The sequence below is a fragment of the Talpa europaea genome, assembly GCF_964194135.1.
Source record: "Talpa europaea genome assembly, chromosome: 4".
NCBI lineage: Eukaryota > Metazoa > Chordata > Mammalia > Eulipotyphla > Talpidae > Talpa > Talpa europaea.
Genome location: NC_140070.1, coordinates 23,026,263 through 23,032,262, shown reverse-complemented (window position 1 = coordinate 23,032,262; position 6,000 = coordinate 23,026,263).

The window sequence follows — 6,000 nt, the reverse complement described above, 5'->3', positions numbered from 1 at the left end:
AGGTCCTACACTGCCAACACCTGGATATCAGTTGGGACTTATCTTTGGAGCCTTCCTTAACTCTCCTGAAGTCCCTGTACTGTCCTTGAGGCTGCCTAATTATCCCTAATTTGCCCTAAGATTCATCTTGATGTGAGCAATTAAGGGAAATACTGATTTAGGCTTGTGGTTTGTAAAGGGTGGCCCTACATTAGCAGCATTAGGCATCATCTGGAAATCTGTGAGAAATGCAAGCCACTGGCACTCACCCCAGACCTACTGAGTCAGAAACTTTGGGTGAGCCCAGACATCTGTGTTTTAACAAGTCTTCTAGGAGAGTCTGATGCAGATAAAATTTAAGCAATAGGAAGTTTCAGAAAAAGGGACACAGAACAGATTAACACATGCTCTCTCATGATGTGATAGCATTTAAATATCTCTTGTGTTTCCTGGGAAAGGGAGGCATGGAGAAGTCAGTTGAAAACTCAGTAGGCCTGGAATGACCTTGTTGTGGTTGGTTATATATGGCCCAGATTAGAAAATGCGAACACCTTCCTAAGCCAGGTGGGGTGGAGAACGGCATTACTGAGACTCAGTAGTTGGAAGCATCAGCAAAAGCCAAGAAGCATCCAGGGCAGCAACATGGTCAACAAACCAGCTAGTTCTGCAAAGATCTAGCACAGAGGAAGGGTGAGATTCCAGTAAGGCAGAAGGGAAAGGAAGCAAATAGGACTTACATATTGAAGTGTGTTGTTTCTGAATATTTGTTTCAAATAAAGTTGTTTCCATGTTTTGAAAGGGAACTGCTAAGGAAAGGAAATTTTTCCCTGTTAAAGAGTCATAAACCTGAAAATGTAAAGTAAATAACAAGTTTGCTTCCTTAATAAGCATATCCAAACAAGGTCTGGCAGCCTGCTAGGCTGATTGATCTCCCAGGCCATCCTCCAAGATCTGTATCCTTCCCCTTTTCCCTTGTCAAGAAGTTGTATGCTAACTAACCAACTTTATCAATGTAAATTGGTTATGTATAAAAGAGACTCTGTCTCTAGACCAGGGCTCAGACCTTAGGGGCCTACCCAGGTCTGAGACCTCATACATGAGTATAAAGCTTCTCCTGGCCTCACCGTTTCTGAAGTACTGCTTGTTCTTCCCCTGCCTGGGTAAAAGTCTAGAATTTATTTCTGCAACAATTTAATTTGGAAGATGAGGTTAACCCCAAATCCTGACCAGCTGACTTAAAGTCATGAAGTTGCAGATAAATTTTAGAAAAAGACAAAACCAACAATTTTGCAAATCTGTATAGAGGGGACATATTTCCACACGACTACCTGGTCCATTTCATTATTTCATTACCTAAAAAATATTTCAGAAGATCATCATTCCAGATTTCTTTTGTCAAATAACTTACAAGATGTCAACTTGTCAAAGCTATCACTTTTGAAGTGATTAAAGATGTTGCAGTGGAAAACTGAAACCACTTGAGGGCAGTAAAACCATACTTCTTGCCTCTGAAAGGATTTTAATAGGATCAACGTGCATGTAAAAAAGAAGAAAGGAAAAGTTTCCAAAAAAACACCTTAAGTTTACCCACCACGTGGGTAAATGTCCAGCCCAACAGAGTTGGCCCAAAGCAGGGCCACTGAGGCCCGAAAGCCTGCCACAAGTCTAAGGTGATGGAGGACAGGAATAGAAAAAAAAAAAACCGAAAAGGAGGTGCCCACAAGAACAGAAACCTGGCTCACACAAGGAGGTGGGGGTAGAAGGGATTAGCATAGGCATTGATACAGCTATAGAAACTAAGACCCTTAGGCGCCAATGCCCAGATTACAAAGCTTTGGACCCAAGCAGGTATCAGACTGCTATAGGGAGTGTCTAGGGCACAGGCCCAAGGGTAAAGATATGAAGATTGAGCCCATTGTAGAATCTCCCAAGTACCTTTCAGATTCTGCAGTTACCCAAAATCAGAGACTAACTGGAAGGCTCACAAGGAGTGAGCCCTCCCAAATAGAAGAAGACTGTGACAGTGCCGTCTCTGCACAGGCTGGGGCAGCACACCCTCTGCCCACCTGTGACTATGCAGGTGCCTCTTCACCAACTCTCTCCCTCTGCAGGGCAGCAGCCTCCTGCCTGCCAGTGACCTGTTCCTGCCGGGGCTTCTCTTCACTGACCTCCCTCAGGGGAGGCAGATCTCAAGGCCGCCCGCCTGCAACCATGCAGGCCTCTCTCAACAAACCTGTCCCTTTCCAGGCAGCTCTTCTGCCCATTTTTGTCTTTTACTCTCTTGTCCCCTTCGCTAATAAACCTGCCCTTCAAATATAACTACCGTCTCTGTCTCGTGGAGAAACTCGCCTGGGAAACTCGCCGCATGTCACTGAAGGGGAGCTCTGGTGAAACCTTTTCCAGAGTGAACCCAACGACCCCGCACTCCAGACCCACAGACTCCAATAACGACAACATAAGACACCTTCTGATGGGGAATGGTGGGAATGGGGCAGGGGCCAGGCAAGTGTGGAAGGAAAGAAGTAAAATCAAAGTACAAATCAATGTAACAGATGCCACTGTCGCTCCCGGTGGGTTTCTCACCCATGTCTCTTCCAAATGTCTCTACTTATCTCGGCTCCACGTATCTCCTCCATGTTCCCCAAGTCCCTGGGGCAAATCCAAAGCCAAGAAGCATGACTTCTTTTCCACAAGTCTCCGTGCTCCAGCTGCCTTCTCCAAGCCCCTTTCCTGGCTTTCTCCCCTCCCCACCGCCAAGCAGCTCCACCCTTCCTTAGGTGGGGCAGGGAAACAGGAAGCTCCCCTTTCTATGTAGTTACACTGTGTAGTGTGGCAACCAGGTGCAGGACAGGCCAGCAGGGGGTGCCTGGAGGCTAGGGAGGCAACTTAGCCTTCTAGCCCCCAGCGGATCTTTTACCTTTCTCTGGGCTGGCTCTGGTGTCATCTCCTGGTCGCATCTCTCCTGCAGTCATGCTGCTACCCTCTCATAGCTGTATTCTAAGTGATGCGCCCCTGTAGCCCTGACTTCTAGGCTCAGGTGTACACACTTACGCATGCCCACACCCATGCTCCAGGTGTCCACAATCAGGCACGTGTGCCTTGTACCCATGCTCCCAAGTACCTTCTGTGTTAAATGATCAAGGCTGTAGGTGATAGCCACAGAGGCTAGTGACGCAAAAAGCCTGATTCATTCATTTACACTGTTATAAAGAGATAAAGAGCAAGACATGTCTTCATTCACTGGCATCTTTGTAATCGGACACTGACTCTCTCCAACTATGGCAGAAGTTTAAATTTGCCTCTTTTGGAGGGAAACCTTCGGGGACTTTTAGGATCTGTGTGATTCCAAAATCTAGGGTCAGGGCATTTCACAAGCTCTGTGTGTCCACACAGGACAACATGCTCAGTTGGTCTGCTGTTGGTTTAATGCTCAGCTGTCACCATCCTGAAGTTTCTATTAATTTTTGAAAAGAGACCTTTGTAGGGTAAGGAAAAATGTCAGGCTTTTCTGCCCTCCCGCCATCAGGAGAGATGATGGATCCCTGCAGTCCTGAATGCATGCCTGATGGCGGGCACCTGGAATAGGGTGTGGGCATAGGTAGATGGGATTTACCTGGGCCGAGACTGGGCTTTTAAGGGCGGCGTCCCAGGGACGCCAGCAGAAGCTGAGAAAAAGCAGAAGCCGAAAGAGAAGGAGAGAGAGAAGCAGAGTAGGCCGGAGAGCCCAAATAGAGTGAAAACTTGCTGGGGGCTGGGAGGCCTGCCAGCCTCCCAGCCCCCCAGCACGCTTGCCTGCTGTATACCGGGTAAAATCCCAATGAAAGACCTACAAAAACCACTGAGGACTCTGACTCCTACTTTACCCGGTCTGCATGGGATCAGAAAACCTGCTCAGTGGCCCATTCCTGCCCTTACAACCTTGCATTTTTATTTTTCACTGGGCAGCGGCTAAGAGTAGAAAATTTAGGATGGAGATGTCACAAGACCATAAATGGGAGGTGGGGGTAGAAAAGACTAACACAGTTGTTAAACTAGATACAGAAATGAAAAATCCTTGGGCACTACCTGCAGTGGCAAGTATCAGACTGCTACAGAAAGTATCTGGAGGCATAGATCAGAAGTGAGGTTTGAATTTGCCTTGGTTACTGTGAAACTCTAACCCCTCACCCCCCAAACCTCAGCCTTAGCAAAAGCAGGACATCTGGCTTGTATATTTACCCCACCGCACTCTGTAGACAAATGTGCTTAGTAACTTTCTGGTCTTGTAAATACTACTAAGAGACTTTAATTCAAAGTTTCCTGAAAAGTATTGCCTAAGGACATCTTTCAATCATGAAAGGAAACCTAAGGGCCAGTGGAATAGAGTAATATTAGCTTACAAATGGGAAAAGCCTATGAGAAATGTCCCTGAGCCAAGTGAGAGCCCCCAGGCACTTCTAACTATTAGCATTATCATCAATAGACTGAGAGGGACACAACCCCATAGACTTGGGGAAGTAGCATAAACAGGTGAACACAATGACAATATTCTGAAGTCAATGGACAACAAGAAATTTCATGTGCAGGTGATGAGCTCACAGGCAAGAAAGCAGCTAACACTCTTTGGGGCAAATGAAGAACTTTTCATCAGTGATCTTTGATTTGGACCAAGAGAAAATAAAAAGATTGTGGGAAAATATGTGGATTTTTGGGAAGCTAGAAGACAGTAATCAGTTCAGAGGGTACTGTGATCACTAAGCTATTGTAGTAACTAGGTGGTAAGATGATAAGGGGACTGAACTAAAGCCAAGTTGGTGGGGGAAGGAGAGAAAAACTGTTCTAAGTGGAGGAAATAAGAGGAGTTCATGATCAGTTAAGTGAGAAAGAAAGAAGAGTTCAGAAATAATTACAGGAAAAACCAGTCCCAAAATACCTGTCTGATGGAATACAATTAGGAAAAAGCGATCATTTATATTTTATGTATATAATAAGTGTAAATTCATTTTAGTTTAATTACCAAACAGTACAAATATGCTTTTAAAGTATATTTGTTCTATAGTATATAGCCAAAATGGATGTTGTAACTGTTACAGAGCAGCTCAGATATAAAACGGGTTGCCTGGCTGTGGGTCCTCACCCGCGCGCTTAAAAGGGACTTATTAATACTCCACTACAGGCACACACAAAAGGTTAATAAAAGGTTTATTTACAAGGGAAGGGAAATGAGGAAATGTACAACTCAGGGAGAAAAGTGGGAGAGAAAGTCTTAAATGCGTCCTACCCGTTCCGCCGACTTGGAAACCCAATGGCACTCTGAGAGCTGGCTGCGAGCCGAGAGCTGTGAAGCCAAAAAGCCCCCCCAAGACCCACGTGTCTGGTTTTATACCCAACCTGGCTGCTTAACCCCACCCTCAGGTCCCAGCCACCTTCCCTTTGGTGGTGATGGGATTTGTCTTTCCCAATGTCCTCATGGCTTTGGTCTGGAGTGGGGGTGGAGTCCACAAAGCTTGCATGGATTTAGCTTATGACATCCTTTCTCCCTAACAGAACTAGTCTACCATTTACCAAATACTATTATGTTTCTAGGAATTTCATGTAAATAAGTGTATTTTAACAAACTCTGAACAGAAAAACTGCATTAGGTTCAAAACTTCTGTCTCTCTCTATATATATATTTGATACTTTAATTAAGTTTATGTTTTTTGTGTGCTGTGTGAGTTGCTGTGAATATAAACGGCACAACCACCTTAAACAACTGCTTACCAATTTCCAGCAAAGAGAAAAACATGCTATCGTATTGCCACAGAAATCCTATTTCCCTGTCTACAGCTAAGACAAATGAGAAGATTTGTCACTGAAAGTTTTATTCATAATAACCAAAAACTATGATGGATAATAAACCGGAGCATGGACAATATATTGTTTTACTGCCATAGAATGGAACTACTACACAGCAATGAAAATGAACAGACTTTGATTACATGTAATGACATGGATAGGAATATCAAAATTGTATGAATGAAAGAAATTTAGGCACAAAAG